We start from the raw sequence: 17748 nt of genomic DNA on the forward strand, positions 1-17748 counted from the left end.
CAAAGGCCATCGTGGTGGCTAAGGAAGCCAAGATGGCCGGCTCTAGAAGAGAGCCTGCCCTCGCGAGAACCCCATGTAAGCGCCGCAAGTTGAGTGCTGTGTTCCGATGTGGGATAAAACTGGATTGATCCGGATGGATCAGGTCACTAATCACCGTAAGCAAACGATTGGCGAGAACTTTGGCTAGGACTTTAGGCTCAGCGTTCAACAGGGAGATGGGCCTATACGATGTGCAGCGATCCCGAGGCTTGCCCTCCTTAGAAATTACCACGATCGTTGCCAAACGCTGATCACAAGTGAGGGTGCCAAGGTCTCGTGACTCTATGAACATATCGCGCAGATATGGTGCGACTTTATCGGGGCGCAGTTTGTACAGTTCAATAGGCCAGCCGTTCGGGCCCATGGCCTTGCCCGAACGGACAGAACGAATGACAGTCGCAATCTCATCTGCAGACAACGGAGCATCCATGCACTCTCTGTCCTCTTCGGATAGGCAGGGCAGCGCAATATCACGCAGCAAGAAATGGGAGTCTTCCTCCTCTCTATCAGACATAGGGGAATACACAGTATCAAAATAATCCGCAAAACACTCCACAAGCTCACTGGGGTCAGTCACACACTCATCATCCAAAGTCTGAATCACGGGGACCACACGATTCGCCCTTTCTTTCTTGTCAAGCCACGCAATCAATTTACCCGCCTTATCCCCTACATTATACAGTCTACCCTGCTGCTCCCTGTACATTGTTTTGGCAGCATCCGTGACAAGGGACTTATAGTCTAGCTGCTTCAAACCAAGGGCGTGGAGTCCATCTTGGGTAACGCCTGATTCTAGGTCATTCTCTAGTTCCACTATTTCCGCCTCAAGACGCACAACCTCTTGATTCCTAGTTTTCTTGGCTTCAGAAATTATGGATAAGGCTTGTCCACGAATAACAGTCTTGAAAGCTTCCCACAGGGACACGGAAGAGGAAACCGACCCCTCGTTTTCCAGGAAATAGTGGTCTAGGGACTTTATCAAACTATTACGGATCTTGGGATTACGCAAATAGCAGGGGTTAATGGGGGCAAGCCGCCCGCAGCGTTCACCCCAGTGTCCATACAAAGCCACAGTGGGGAATGATCCGAAATGCCCCAGGCTAGGTGTCTGATCTCCCTAACAGATGGGGACTGGGCAGCACGCATGAGAATGTAATCAAGTCTGGAGAGACTCCCATGAGCCCCAGAGTGAAAGGTGTACTGACTCTGTGTCGGATGCATCAACCTCCACCAGTCTACAAGACCAAAAGTGTCCAAGAACCCACCAAGCCATGACTGGGACTTAGGAAGATCCCTGGCGGGGGTAACGATCTACAGTACCAGAAACCACAGAATTAAAATCCCCACCCATAACGAGAGTGCAATCAGGGAGCTCCAGCATCACACAGCCGATATCTGAGAAGGTGGAGGTCTGGAGACCCGGGGGAACATATACAGTAAGCAGAGAAAGAGTCTTACCCTCCCACCTACCAGTGAGGGCGGCATAACGCCCTCTGTCGTCGAAGATTACTTTGTCAATCTCCAGGGGGAGAGAGGACCGAACCAGAATACCCACCCCCCTAGAACCAGTGGTGAACCCGGAGTGTGCGACCAAGCGATATCCCCACCTATTCATGGCCTGACACATATTTCCCACCAGATGCGTCTCCTGCAAAATAACCACATCAGGGGACAGGCGACGCAAATACTGCAGTACCACTCCCCGTTTTATGCGATCACCCAATCCATTGACATTCCAAGATATTATCCTCAACCCACTATCCCCCATCCCAACAAGTGATGCAGAATTCACCCCACAGAGAGCAGAACATTCGAAGCATAGAAAAATCCAATACGTCGCCTTGAGAACGAAAAACAAACTCACAAACACCCCTTCCCACCCCCCAACCAACTCCCGTTACAACTCCCCCCTCCCCTCACCCCTGCAGTAGACTAAAAAGCCACCCCAACATGCAGTGTGCCTGTCGTCCTAACATTTCCCAATCTACACAAAAGACCCTGGAGGAGGAAAGAGGCCCGTCCCCCCCGCCACCCTAAAGGGAACACCAGTGAAACATGTGCATACAAAAAGAATAAAACCCAGTTGAACAATGTCTAGTATTCGGAGACCAGGGGCTGAAGCATCAATTCTGTTCAGGCTCACCACCCTCTGCGCCACCAGGGTGCTCAGTTCGGTCGTTCCGGGCAGGCAAGGAATCCAGCCAGTCACTCACTCACATTCTCCGGCCTGTCAAAGAAAAATGTCCGTTCCTCGTACTCTACATGAAGCCTGGTAGGGAAAAGCATTGCGTATTTCAGTCCTAAGTCTCGGAGACGTCGCTTTACACCCTGAAAGCCCATCCTTTGCCTCTGGACGAGCTGAGTAAAGTCCGGGTAAAAGTTAACTGTGGAGTTCTCGAATTTCACCGGGCCGCTCACCCTCGACGCCTGCAGGATAGCATCACGGTCCCTGAAATGAAAAAGCTTGGCGATGATAGGCCTCGGAGGGGCGCCCGGTTTAGGCTTTCCACCCGGAACGCGATGGGCGCGCTCCACTGCAAAGAACTTGCTCAGTCCAGAAGGGGCAAGATGGTTCAGGACAAGATCCTCCACCAGGAGATCCATCGAGTGATTCTCGGGATTTTCCGGAACACCTATGACGCGGATGTTGTTGAGTCTTGCCCTATTCTCAAAATCCTCCAGCCGATGAGACATAAGATCATTAGCTGATTTCAAGTTACCAAGTTCGGTTTGAAGTTCCGACACATCGGCCGTGAGGCTAGAAGTCTTCAGATCCAGCGATTTCACCTTCTCGTTGGTTTTAGACAGGTCGGCACTGATCAGGGTGACATCGATGGCAACCGTGTCGATTTTATGAGCAAGAGCCTCATACTGTTGGCCAATGGTCTCCTTCATGTTAGCAATGGCGCCCATGATGTCTTGCAGAGACGGATCAGTAGGGGCGGTTGAGTCCTCCTTGGCGTCCTCCGGGGTACGGCTGGTGACTCCAGGGGAACCTTTGGATTGAGTGTACCGGTCCATACTGTTGGACTGGACCGGTTCCCCACGAAGGGGCGTCTTAGTCTTCCGTTTCTCGGCTTCGCTCCTGGCAACCATGCTGGAAGATGCGCCCCGAAGGGGCCCGTGAGACCTAGTGAAAATGGCCGCCTGCGGGCAAGTCACCAACAGACCATAAAACAGGCTTGTGTGGCCAAGGCAGAGACACGACTTGACCCAACTGCGTAGAGGATAGAGTCTCACTCTAACTGAACAGAGGCTGGACAGATCCCCGACCGAGCGGAACCGTCCCGCAGTCAGATCATGCCAGGACCCAAAAGCGAAACCGAAAGTTGAAGTAGGGCTACTGGGGAAGACCCCTCTGCCGTTGTTATTCAACTCCGTCCCGGCGTCACAAATTGCCAAGTCCCCGGCTTACCGAAGGGTGGGCCTCAAAAGTTCGAATCGATGTCGTTTCGGTTCCCAAAGTCCGAATTAAAATTTGAAAAGAGTTATGAGATCAGCCAAGGTTCCTCTTCAATAATCCGTCCAAGAATTCAGGATGTTGTCAGGATAAGTTGCGAAGAGTGGCGAGGGTCCGGGGAGCTCTGTGCTCATGCGGCCATCTCGGATGCTCGCGGATCTCCTCCTCCCCGCATCAAGGGGTATCAATGGATATTACACAGGGATGGCAGGCGAGCAACCAATGGATCACTGTTAAAGCACCAAGGGATATTAATGGATATTACACAGGGATTGCAGGCGAGCAACCAATGGATCAATGTTAAAACAAAATTGTGTTTAATCGAGTTCACAAAGGGATGGCAGGTGAGCAACCAATGGATCACTGGTAAAGCACCACGGGGTTTGATGGAGTTTACACAGGGAGGGCAGGCGAGCAACCAATGGATCACTGGCAAAGCACCACTATGTTTAATGGAGTTTACACAGGGATGGCAGGCGAGCTACCAATGGATCACTGGTAAAGCACCACAATGTTTAATGGAATTTACACAGGGATGGCAGGCGAGCAACCAATGGATCCCTGGTAAAGCACCACTGTGTGCAATGGAGTTTGCACAGGGATGGCAGGCGAGCAACCAATGGATCACTGGCAAAGCACAACTATGTTTAATGGGGTTTACACAGGGATGGCAGGCGAGCTACCAATGGATCATTGTTAAAGCAGCAAGGGGTATTAATGGATATTACACATGGATGGCAGGCGAGCAACCAATGGATCAATGTTAATGCACCAAGGGGTATTAATGGATATTACACAGGGATGGCAGGCGAGCAACCAATGAATCCATGTTAAAACACCAAGGGGTATTAATGGATAATACACAGGGATGGCAGGCGAGCAACCAATGGATCAATGTTAAAGCACCAAGGGGTATTAATGGATATTACACAGGGATGGCAGGTGAGCAACCAATGGATCAATGTTAAAGCACCAATGGGTATTAATGGATATTACACAGGGATGGCGGTGAGCAACCATCGGATCAATGTTAAAGCACCAAGGGGTATTAATGGATATTACACAGGGATGGCAGGTGAGCAACCAATGGATCAATGTTAAAGCACCAATGGGTATTAATGGATATTACACAGGGATGGCAGGCGAGCAACCAACGGATCACTGGCAAAGCACCACGGTGTTTAATGCAGTTCACACAGGGATGCCAGGCGAGCAACCAATGGATCACTGGTAAAGCACCACGGGGTATTAATTGGACTAGAGAGAGTCTACTCAGGAGCTACTGAGGAGCAAACCATCAGAGTCGCTGTTACAGCACAGGGTATTAAACAGAGTAAACAATGGAGGAATGTTTGACTATCCCCCTGAAGCACTGTGAAATGCCCAGGAGTAACCGATTCCATTGAGTCTGCAGAGGAGCAAACCATTTGAGTTTAGGAGGGAAGCAAATGCTGGTATTTGCGATCCTCTGCACTTGCTCTCTTACAGTATTAATAAAGTACCCCGAGGGGGTTTGTTAAGGCACCTGGAATTGGAATATAGTGACATTCCAGAAGCGATGTGTGCCCCGTTCCCGGAGGCACCACTAAAGCCATCAGTGAATCCCGGATGGAGTCAATCCAGGGGGTACAGTCCACCCTGAATGCACTGGTAAATCACCAGTACACAACCAAATTAAGACCCTAGTGGGGTAACAGAGACCCAAGCTCCAGTTGCTATGTTAATCGCGTATTGAATATGGTGTGGTAGCCAACACCAAGCATTGAAAGTCCAGCCTATGGAAAGCCACCAGAAAATGTTACTACATTAAGTTAAAGAATTAGTGGATTACATCTAGGTTATCAAATAAGAACGTGTGTATTTTCTTTGCTAGGGCACCCATGCCTTCAGTGGGCTAGTGGCTGGTTTTCCAGGAGAAAATCAAAGCACTTTCCTGGCACAACAATGACTTCAAACTTCAACAGGGCTGTTTTCAACTCCTTTTACTACAGCAGCAAGGGTTTCAGTCGGACTCGTTTTCAGGCACTGGCACAATCGCCTTGCTAGGGTAATCATTACTTCCATGGGACTTGCTTTCAGGAACTTGTAAAAACATATAGTTAGGGCCCCAGTGGATTCACTGGGGCTCGATTTTTAGTTGCAAATCAACCACTCAGGCTCACACTTACAACTATGGAATTTCAGCTGAAATGTGTATATATGCTTCCCAAAGCACTTTGCTAGGGTACCAGTGGCGGATCTTGTTAAAACAGTTACAAATCAACCTCGTGATTTTGTCAATCAGCCAAGCCAGAGCTCTCTGCCTGTTAGGGCATTCATGATGCGGTTGCAGAATAATTCAGTTTTCACCTGCACAACTTTTTTGGTATTGGTGCCAGGAATTGGAATTAGCTTTTTATATATTTGGAAGTACAATCTTGTTTTGTCTCCAAACATCAGTTTTGTCCATTTGTAGGAAATGCATTAATTTGGTCTCCAAATACCTGCCTACCATACGCATCAATTACTTGCATGGACAGAATGTACCCCAGGTGTCCATATTCTACTGGCACAAGTCATGCATACCCATCATATGTTTGTCATCGCCAGAACTGTCAGGGATAGATAGCTCCTTAACGTCAAGATGCCTTTCAGAAGCTACGAGCACCCACCTTCTGCTCCGGATGACACTACTGTGACTCTGAGAACTGCCATAATGCAAAGATTTCCCAGGAATGCTCGGATTGAAGCCTAAGATGCCCACACCATGCCAGGAGTGTCTCTTAGGGGCCGGGCTGGCATAATACTGGGAATGCCCTCAAAATGCCACTATGGGCTACCTTGTGTTAATGCCTCTAAAGAGCCTTTACGTTTCACATTTTATCAAAGGAGGTAATCTTTTGCCATGCCCACTGTAATGCCTAGAATGCACACAGTACCCACCTTGTGCCACGAACACTTTAATGTATAGAGTGCTCTGTAGTCTTTTATGTTGTCCCTGTTATCTCAGTCGCCTCCTTATTTCAGCCTCTCTCCCATTTAATCACTTCCATTTTCCTAATTTCACTGTGGTGTGAATCTCTACCTCTCTCTTTCCTCTGTCTCTCAATTTCGCTCGTGTCACCAGAAGGTTCTTTTTTCGCACTTTTTGTAGTATCCTGTGTGTCTCCATACCTGTATACAGGGCACAAGTCCTAATAAATAAAGCAAAAAGTGGAGAACTAACCAAGTTAGGCAAGTATGCAAGTGACCTCGTGGTGTGTGATACTGGAAGTTGCATCACAGCCCATATCCTCACAGTAAGTGACAACAGATCTTAAGACCTCACACGTATGTTCAGCAGGTCTGTACATTTAACACATTACGCGATTGTACCAAAAAAGTGATGCAACCTCGACGCAAAATCTAGGTCTCAACATATATATATATATATATATTTTTTTTAAGCTCTGCCACAAAGAAATTAACAAGGAAAAACGTGACAGTAAATCTGTTCTACTCAGTTGGTTGCAAAGTCTGTATTTTAAAATATCTTATGGGGTTAAGGCCCCTGCTGCAGAGATCTTTGTGTGTCCAGTAAATCGCAACAAGTAATAATAATAAATTAACTCTGGAGATTAACACGCTTGTTAGAGAGATTTGTGTTTTGCCTAGTACCAGTTCTGAATCAAAGTAGCATAGAGGTTTAATGTGTCTCCTTCGAAGCCCATCGTGTAACATGTAGATGACATTTTTTGTTTAATGTAGATAGGTAAGTGGGTTACTGCATTTAACACAGATATGCTTTTGTTACTTGCAGTTAATAAATTATCATCCTACTACTATCCCAGTGAGCTATGAAGAACATGTAACTCCTATACCTTGTTTCCTTCACTCTTATGTAACACCTTCTGTACATTGATTTGTACACGTATAACATTTATTGTCAATGTATAATGTGTACATGCGATGTAAATCACCCTGACACCTTGCATTGGGATAAGTGCCGTAGAAAAGAAATAAAACAAAATAGTGAATAGTGGTGTTTAAATTATTTGTGTAAAAACTGGGACAGACCAACATATCAAACATTCTTACAGTGCATACTGTCTCTTATAGATAGAGACTAACCAAAGCCAAAACAATGCCTCTCTTAAGTACTTGTGGAGTAATAAGAAGCTGTTTGCCTTTGTTTCCCCTCCATTGCATTTGCATCTAGGTGAGATGCTCCAGAAATAGTGGGTGGACAACATCTATCCTTCTGTACCCCTGCCTTGTACCTAGCCTGTATGTTTGAGTGGGTGTTGGAAATGTTGAGTGTGAAGTAATAGAATGTTAATGTGAAAAATTGGGTTACTGGTTGAGAGGAGGGGGGTGACATCCTACTCAAGCTGCAATCACAATCCTTGTCAGGGTGAGGCACAACCAAATCCTAAATTAACCTGTGCTCAACCCTCTGGTAGCTTGGCATAGAGCAGTCAGGCTTAACTTAGAAGTAATGTGTAAAGTATTTACATAGCACGTCAAACAGTAATAAAGTAAAACAACACACAAGAAAAATCCCACACAAATTAAAAAAAATTGAGTCAAATTTTTAAATTAAATCAAGACAAAAATTCAATCATTATAACAGGAGATATGCAATTTTAAAGGTATATGTGAAAATGGTGCCAAAAAGCCCAAAGACCCATTCGCGGCTATGTGGTCTTGCGAGACCGGGAAAAAGTCACAAGTTCAGGCTGACCACGGTGGAGCGCGGATGAAATACAGGGAACAGGTTAGTCCTGCTGAAAAGATACTTTGTCATTCTAGCGCAAAGAGTCGTGTTTGCGGTTGAGGCTGGCCGTTAGGAGCAGATTAGGATCACGGACGGTCGTCGATGTAGCACGCAGAGCAGGCCTTTCGCCGTGGACATTCGTCACTGTAGCTTGAAGATCTGTTGTTGCAGGCGGTCAGGAGGAAGCTTCATGATGTCGTTCGCTGCGAGCGGTGGATGTTGTATCGGGAAGGGCTGGATTGACAATTTCACGTTGGCAGGCAGTGCCAGCGACATGTAGCTTGAAGATCTGTTGTTGCAGGCAGTCAAGCCGAAGCTTCACGATGTCGCTCACTGCGTGCGGTTGAGGCTGTATTGGGAAGGGTTGAATTGAAGGAATTTTGGTTGGAAGGCAGTGCCAGCGACATGGTTGTGGTGCCAACCAGCCAGTTTGTGGTTGCAAAGAGCTCGAAAACTTCAGTTCAGCTCCACTGAGGCCACACCAAAGGTCCAGGACCTGCAGTGCACCACTTGTGGGTCAGGGGCTTGCTCCAGCTGGTTCTGGGTGCTGGTTCAGGTGGTTGGGAGCCTGTTATATCGCCGTGGATCTGAACAGTAGGCCAGCAGACTAGTCCTTTGAGCCACTCTGGAAGTCCTAGGTTCAGATGCAGGTCCAATTCCTCTAACTCGGGCAGTAGTCCAGCAGGGCAGCAGAGTGGCAGTCCAGCAGAGTGGCAGTCCATTTAACAGTACAGCAGTTTCCTGGCAGAATCACCTCGGGTCCAGAAGTGTACTGAAGATTTGGTATTTGGGGTACAATATTTATACCAGAGTCTTCTTTTGCAGTGGGAGAAGCTTCTGGAGGTTTCCTTTTAAAGTGCACTGGTTTCCTGCCTTCCTAGTCGTGGCTTTAGATTAACTACAGGAGGTATGCAACCCTTTGTGTGGAAGCAGGACACAGCCAATTTAAGTGTAAGTAGGATAAACCTCAGTGAGTGCAGCACTGCCTTCTGTTGCACTACTAGGTGCACGCACCAATGTACCAAAGAACCTCAGTCCTGCCCCGCAGCACTGCAGACTAAAGCAATAGTAGTTGCACCCACCAGTGTACCTCTAATCCTGCCCGAAGCACTGTAGCCTATTGCCCTACTATGTGCACACACCAATGTACCAATGAACCCCAGTCCTGCCCGTAGCAGTTCAGTCTATTCCACTACTGTCTGCACACACCGATGTACCAATGAACCCCAGTCCTGTCCCGCAGCAGTCCAGTCTATTCCACTACTGTCTGCACACACCGATGTACCAATGAACCCCAGTCTTGCCCGCATCTGGGCAGCCTATTGCACTACTGTCTGCACACACCAATGTACCAATGAACCCCAGTCCTGCCCCGCTGAAGGGCAGTCTATTGCACTACTGTCTGCACACACCAAAGTACCAATAAACCCCAGTCCTGCCCGCAGCAGTCCAGTCTATTGCACTACTGTCTGCACACACCGATGTACCAATGAACCCCAGTCCTGTCCCGCAGCAGTCCAGTCTATTCCACTACTGTCTGCACACACCGATGTACCAATGAACCCCAGTCTTGCCCCGCATCAGGGCAGCCTATTGCACTACTGTCTGCACACACAAATGTACCAATGAACCCCAGTCCTGCCCCGCTGAAGGGCAGTCTATTGCACTACTGTCTGCACACACCAATGTACCAATGAACCCCAGTCCTGCCCCGCTGAAGGGCAGTCTATTACACTACTGTCTGCACACACCGATGTACCAATGAACCCCAGTCCTGCCCCGCAGCAAGGCAGTCTATTACACTACTGTCTGCACACACCGATGTACCAATGAACCCCAGTCCTGCCCCGCTGAAGGGCAGTCTCTTGCACTACTGTCTGCACACACCGATGTACCAGTGAACCCCACTCCTGCCCCGCTGAAGGGCAGCCTATTGCAGTACTGTCTGCACACACTGATGTACAAATGAACCCCAGTCTTGCCCCGCAGCAGGGCAGTCTATTGCACTACTGTCTGCACACACCAATGTACCAATGAACCCCAGTCCTGCCCCGCTGAAGGGCAGCCTATTACACTACTGTCTGCACACACCGATGTACCAATGAACCCCAGTCTTGCCCCGCAGCAGGGCAGCCTCTTGCACTACTGTCTGCACACACCAATGTACCAATGAACGAACCCCAGTCCTTCCCCGCTGAAGGGCAGCCTATTACACTACTGTCTGCACACACCAATGTACCAATGAACGCCAGTCCTGCCCCGCTGAAGGGCAGCCTATTGCAGTACTGTCTGCACACACCAATGTACCAATGAACCCCAGTCTTGCCCCGCAGCAGGGCAGCCTATTACACTACTGTCTGCACACACCAATGTACCAATGAACCCGTCCTGCCCCGCTGAAGGGCAGTCTATTGCACTACTGTCTGCACACACCAATGTACCTGTGAACCCCAACCCTGCCCAGTTGCAGGGCAGTCTATTGCACTACTGTCTGCACACATGAAGGGCAGTCTATTGCACTACTGTCTGCACACACCAATGTACCTGTGAACCCCAACCCTGCCCAGTTGCAGGGCAGTCTATTGCACTACTGTCTGCACACACCAATGTACCAATGAACCTCAGTCCTGCCCTGCTGAAGGGCAGTTTATTGCACTACTATGTGCACACATAGATGTACAAGTGAACCCCCGTCCTGCCCGCAGCACTGCATTCTTTTACACTAGTATATGCATTGTGCACACTACCATGTACCAGTGAACCCTAATACTGCTTCGCAGCAGCGCAGTCTGTTGCACTAGTGTTTGCACACCAGTGTAGCAGTGAGCCCCAGTCCTGCCCTGCAGCACTGCCTACCAATGCACGAGTATGTGCGCACAGTATCACGTACCAGTGAAGCCCAACCCTGCCTAGCAGCACTGCCGTCTATTGCACTAGTATGTGCACAATACCATGTACCAGTGACCCCCCCCCCCCCAAGCAGCAGGGCAGTCTGTCACCCCCCCTGCCCCCCCCCCCCCGCGCAGCAGGGCAGTGCACCGTAGCGCTAGTTTCTAACACAGGCGCTGCTCTGCCACAGTGCTCAGCGGCCCTCCTCCCCACACATGCAGGCCCTGCTGTCCAGTGGCCGCGGCCCGCGCTGGAATGTCCTGCTCGGCTTCCCGGGATATTCCTGGAGCGGTCGAGCTCTCGAGCGGCGGCTCATGTGCCAGGGGCCGAGGACAGCTGGCAGTGCCAGTCTCCGCAGCTCGGGTTGTTTACCAGCGGGTCACCCTGTGAGTATCTTTGTGTGAGGTTACTGGGCCAGCGCCAGGGCGTGTGAATGAGCGCGTGGTCAGTGCCAGGACATCAGCCACCAGTGAACCCGGCTACTAAGGGTCACGGCAGTGGCCAAATATATATTCCAAAGTCACTGAACCCTCTCGGTGCTCTGCGAAGTTTGTGGACTGTTAGCAGCACTTCGAAAATGCAAGCCTGTCACAATAATTGCTGTTTAAATATGATAGTAATGTTGTTACTGCCCGGCCCCGGGCTACCGCAGGTTTACACATATGACACAATTTAACATAAGAGAGCAAAACATATGTTATTTGCGGAGCGCACATTCATCCCAAATGGGTCTCTGGGCGCTCCCGCACACAGATCACAAAGATGGAGTTTAGAACTGGTTAACTTGGCCCCTTCTCTTCTTTTCTCTGCTTAGTTCACAGTGTTTACATATTTTGAGGTCCAGCCTCCTCTGGGACCTGCAGTTTGACTCCACGCGCTCCAATCTTAATATAGCCTTTTTCGTGGCCTTGGAACATTGGCTTTGTTTGACCACCCTACCCGCTCTGCTTACGGTCGTTTCGTCCCTTTCCCTGGGCACAGAGGGAATCCGCCCCCTTCTTGTATGGGTTAGTTTGTGGAGCTGATGCACCCTGCCCTTCTTACAGAATGCCCTGCGAGTTGTCGGGACGTTCGCCATCTTGCCAGCAGCGGACAGCCGACGGGTGTTTGTTACCCAACTCCGCTATCCTCGTAATATCGACCTCGGGTCGGGAGGATAAATGTCTGAGGTGTTCTATCCCATGAGAAAGGGGTTAGTTAGACTCAGATCCCTGGAGGGGATACATACATTAGCCTCCGAGCTCGCGGACCTGCAGAGTGGACATGATTATTACAAACTGGAACCATCATTTTCTTCAAATCATATGTTTGGACGTGACTATCATTTTTGGGGTATTAGAAGTCGTGCACTTTTTAATCAAGCGCCCAGTTTATTTAATCTATGTCTCCAGCCTGAGAGGTAGGTAGGGTAATTATGCATTCATGTTTCACATACGAGATCTGACAGGCTGTGTGATGGGTCTGATGAGGGAGATCTGACGGGCTGTGTGATGGGTCTGATGAGGGAGATCTGACGGGCTGTGTGATGGGTCTGATGAGGGAGATCTGACAGGCTGTGTGATGGGTCTGGCGAGGGACGTGTCACATGAGAGTTCCTGGGCACTGAGGGTCAAATGAACCGTTCAGGGTGGTTAGGACAGGTCTGGCGGGCTCGGCAGTGGGTCTATTGAGAGAGATCTGACGGGCTGTTTACCGAGTCTTTGAGAGGCGTCACACAAGAGTTACCCGGGGTGATCAAAAATCTCTCCGGGGAGGGGTGTGTCTACCACAGAGTCACTGGAATATCTAGCTGCTTAATGTAGTAGGTCTGAAAGGATGTGCACAGGATGTGGTGGGGGTGAAGTCACCAGGTGACTCCCATGCCATGTCGTCACAGGCCCTTGATCCAGGTCCGAGCTTTCCTTTTACTGATCACTGCTTCAGGTGTGTTACTCCAGCCGGTTCAGTCCAATTAAATAGGGAGTGCAGCGTCCAGGAGGCATTCGGGGTCGAGGGAAAGTCCAGGGCTGGAAGGCGGCGTCAGGGATGACATGGCGTCATCTGGTAACCTTAGGAGGGAGCCCTCGGAAGGTGCGGGAGCGTCAGGACTGAGTATCACAGACGTACAAGGATTGTCTACAAAATGATGAGGCTCCCTGCACAATATGCTGAGGGACCCCTCGGCCTCCCGTACCCTCGTAGACCTTGAGCTGGATGGGGCCCCAAAGATGCCTCCCCCTGTACCGCCGCGGCCTCCATAAAGCCTCTGTCTGCGTCCAGGTACCGGCGGTGGCGCGAGGGCCTGACAGGTGGCGACGAGGAAGTTCTCCAGAGAGGCGCAGGGGTGGTTTTTCTCAGCCATGGACAGGAGAGGTCATGTGAGCGCAGAGGTGGATTGACTCCTGGAGTTCCCCCCTTCGGTGTGACTGTGCAGGACCGACCGCGGCGGGGCTGCGGCGTCCACGGCTCGCGAGGACGGTGCAAGTGGCCGCGCGGGGTGGAGCCGCGGACGAGGCGCTGAGGGAAGTGAACCCACGCCTGCGTGGCCCTGCTGCCTCAGAGCGCGCGCTCCGTTCCAGTGACCCCGGAGCCCTCGTTCCCACACGCCGAGGGCGGCTGGTCCTCCCCCTCTCGCTGCGCGCACTTCCTCAATCCGCGGCCACTCTCTCCGGCAGCCCCGGCGCGGCGCTCCGGACCCACCAGGCCCCGCCGCCTGACCTTGGACCCATGCCTGGCCCGCCAACCCCAGAGAGGCCGCCCCCGGGTAATTATGGGTCTCACTGCTGCCAAACGCTTGCTTTCGGCCTGTAAAGTTGTTATCCGGCTACAGGAAGCCCTCTTCTGCCCACTCTTGATTTCTGCTTTCGCTTTTGCTGATAAACAACAAGCAGGGTTGTTTGATCGAAAGAATGATCTACTGACTGTTCTATTTATCGTGGGCATTTTATAGAAATCCTTGTGTCTGTGAAATGAATTGAAATTGATTTTTATTACCTGTGCGATAGACACTCGTCCACGAAGCCGTCAGGTGTCATGTATTTGAGCCTTACAAACCTGAGAGCGGAAATGGCGGTGCTTGAGGGTCACGTTGGGGTCTGCGGCGTCGCCGGCATCCGAGAGGTACTCGGAGTCAGGCAGGCAGAAAAATGAAGTGTCCCACTTTTGCAATTCTAAATTCAGCGCTGTTCGTGGTGCACTTCTAGTAAATGTAAGGCAAGCGGTGCATTTTACTGCACACTGAACCTAGTGACGTCGTGAAAAACTTGACAGGAAGATATGTCTTTAGAGGTGTACCTGAACTATGCACTGAAGGAAAGTTAAGGTAAACTAGAGGCATGTGATGCATTTTAAAGTACATAACATAAACGAGCTGAATCAGTCCAGGGATGGCAGGGGCCAATCCTCGGCATTTTGTGTTTTTATCTTCTTAGCTTACCGTCAGTAAGTAGTAAGGTGCTAACCACCAAGAAGAAACAGCCCACTTTGGCTGCAGCCAGTTTGTCGTCTTCCTGCATTAGTTTCTGCAGGGCAGTTTATATATGGGATAAAGTACCCCTGTCATACATTATAAGAACAGTCAAGTCACAGAGAGTTTCATGACCATATAGAGGGACAACTCCAACGAATTGCGTTCCTTTATAAAGTTACTAGCAGCCCGTCCCGACGTTGTCCGGGTATGAATTGCTGCCGGCCTGTAGTATATTGTTTTGTAGGATTTCGTTTTGATAGCATTCCTGATCTGTGACAGGCCTGTGAAACGCTCCGATTCACAGTGCACTGCTGATGCACTTAAGAGTGCGCTTTCAGTAGTGTGTGAACTCGAGTTTCCCTACTTTATTTTTCCTTGCAATATTACATAGCGCAAACTCGACAACATGGCATGAGCACAATTTACATTACAGAAGAGCACATTTATTTGTGGTAGGCACGGGGAGACAAAGCGATTTGCCTGGAATCACAGGATGTTGAGCTGATGCCGAGATTCGAAGGTAGCTCCCCAGCTCTAAAGTTTGCAATTCTAGAATTGTGGCAGGAGGTGTGTCTAAAAGTGTATGTTGGTGCTGGCCATCAATGAGAGAGACCTGTGCATTTTTCAAATGGGTGGTGAAAAAATATGAGTATGTTGCTGGAGATGTGGGCCGTCATGCCACCAATGTACTTACAGGGGGAGGGTAAACACCCATTATTCCGCAACTTTCTTTCCGCATACCATCACTCCGCATACTTTCATTATGAAAGTACCATGACTCCGCAATGCCATTATAACGCATGGCATTACATTTTATATGCTTTTGCCACGCATACTTTTACAACGAAATTCGTTGTACATGCATGAATGGTAAAAGCATGTTTTTAAAAAAATATTTGGATAAGGTAAGTATGGGTATAGGGGTATATGTTTTGGGGTACTGAGGTATATGTTTTGGGGTGTTTGGGTATTTTAAGGGTTCAGATATAGTTTTGGGTTATGGGGTACAGGGGTAGTTTTAGGGTTTAGGGATAGGTATGGGTTTTGGGGTACAGGGGTATTTTTAGGGTTCAGGGCTAGGTTTGGGTCTAGGGGTATTTTCAGGGATCAGGGGTAGGTTTAGGTTTTGGGGTACATGGGTATTTTAAGGGTTCAGGGCTAGGTTTGGGTTTTGGGGTACAGGGTTATTTTTAGGGTTCAGGGCTAGGTTTGGGGTACAGGGGCATTTTAAGGGTTCAGGGCTAGGTTTGGGGGTACAGGGGTATTTTAAGGGTTCAGGGCTAGGTTTGGGTTTTGGGGTACCGTGTTATTTTTAGGGCTCAGGGCTAGGTTTGGGTTTTAGGGTACAGGGGTATCTTTAGGGTTCAGGGGTAGGTTTGGGTTTTGAGGTACAGGGGTATTTATAGAGTTCAGGGCTAGGTTTGGGTTTTGGGGTACAGGGGTATTTTTAGGGTTTAGGGATAGGTTTGGGTTTGGGTTTTGGGGTACAGGGTATATTTATAGGGTTAAGATGGATTAGTGGAGAAGTGTGACTCACTGGTGTGGAGAAGTGTGGCTCACTGGTTAGAGCAGGCAGACCCTGAAGCAGAGGTCAGACCCGGGACTAGGGTTCAATTCCCGACGCGGCAGGGTCTTGAGCTCAAATGTCCATGGACTCGATAATTCTCACTTCGGTGCCTGACCTAATCATGGGTTCACACTCTGCAACTCTGGGCATTAAGCTTGCTTAATCTCCACAACGGCCCCCGCGGCGGGATGCCTGGCTTTCACCTTGGGGATGCCCTGTAGGGGCTATCTCACAGGGAAAAACTAGGACGGGTTCCCAAGGCAAGCGCAGAGATACCCCTTCGGGGGTCGATTCTGGCGCTATATAAGAAATATAATAATAACAATAATAATAATTAGTGTTTAAGGGTGTTGGGGTATTTTAAGGAGTAAGGGTGGGTTATGATTATGGGGTGCAGGGGTATTTAAAGGGAGCAGGGTGGGAGTAGCACACGATATGAGACATGGCATGAAGGGCGGAACGTACCACACGCCCCCAGCGTTTGTCACGCCCCAGCACACGCCCACAGCACAACGCAGACACGCCCACAAGGGACTACTTTTCTGGTACGGTTCTTTTACCTTTTAAATGTATATGGTGGGAGTCTGCATAGCCTATGTCCTTCTGCTGCAACTGCCCTTTCCAACGCTGTATTGGGTTTTGTGATTGGTGCTGTGGTTCCTGAGATTACCCGCCTCAAAGGTTTGGGCTCTCTCTTTATTATATTGTATGGATAGAACTCCCGATCCCAACCTATATTATTAGAATGCACTGCAGCGGGCATGTGATTCCTTTTAACAGTAAATGATCAACCATCCCCCTTCCCTTAAACTGCTTAAACCCTTGGTGTGGTGTTCTTTCAGTTGAAATAAGATGTTTATAGACTAAATGCAAAATATGTAGTGCAAAATTAAACCGCTCAAAGCTGTTAAATATTTATTGCAATAACATATTAGTCATTTTTTATGTAAATCACAGTTAAAATACGTTGTAGTGCAAAATGTGGTGAAAATAAACATGCATAAAGTTTCTATCATTCCTATTATTGTCCAAATGGTACACAAATAATCATACTACCAAAGATATCTATTTTTCAGCGGATCACTGTTCACTTAGAAAAACAGAGCCAAATGGAATCCAGGTTTAATTTTTGTTATTTAGATCACAGCTTTACTTTTACTCCGTGTCGTGCCTTTCACTTTAGCTGCTGGCTCCGGCAGCAGCATTTTGATATCAGAACTCAACTGTAATAGGTTATTAAAGTTGAATATCTATGTAATTTCTTTATTCTAGCGACTAGATATGTTAGAATTTGCCTGTAATAACCAATTTACAGGCTTTATACAGTAGTTGCCGGTTCCCATGTGCTATGATTATTTACTCGCCCATGCCAACCCTGCTGTAGTACTGGCACAAGAGCTCCCCTTCCTCCTTTGCAGGCCTGTCCAGCAAGGGCTCTTTTTGTGTCAGAATGGTCGAGGTGGAGCCCCCTTTTGCAGATTATGTTCTGAAGGTGGATGAAGAGTCACTGGTTTTCCTGAATCCCCAAAGCTGAGAAAGGCATGCTCTGAAATCAGAATGTAGGGTCCAGAGGGGGAGCTGTTCACCCCACTATACAGATTTAGAAAACT

General features: G+C 49.0%; 1 protein-coding gene and 1 pseudogene across 2 annotated transcripts in view; one reads left to right on the forward strand and one right to left on the reverse strand.

Moving 5' to 3' along the window:
• The window catches only part of DENND4B (DENN domain containing 4B), a 286354-nt gene that overhangs the window by 33873 nt on the left and 234733 nt on the right, over positions 1-17748 (forward strand). The window contains exon 1 of one of the 2 annotated variants that reach the window (XM_086947549.1): positions 13741-13866. The exons of the other annotated variant lie outside the window; for it this stretch is intronic. The gene's annotated coding sequence lies outside the window, so the exon portion shown is untranslated. Of the gene's footprint in view, positions 1-13740; positions 13867-17748 lie in introns of those variants that run through there. 2 annotated transcript variants of the gene reach the window in all.
• Positions 11893-13173, reverse strand: LOC147673629 (large ribosomal subunit protein eL42-like; annotated as a pseudogene).

The sequence above is a fragment of the Lissotriton vulgaris genome, chromosome 12 (genome assembly GCF_964263255.1).
Source record: "Lissotriton vulgaris chromosome 12, aLisVul1.2, whole genome shotgun sequence".
Lineage (NCBI taxonomy): Eukaryota > Metazoa > Chordata > Amphibia > Caudata > Salamandridae > Lissotriton > Lissotriton vulgaris.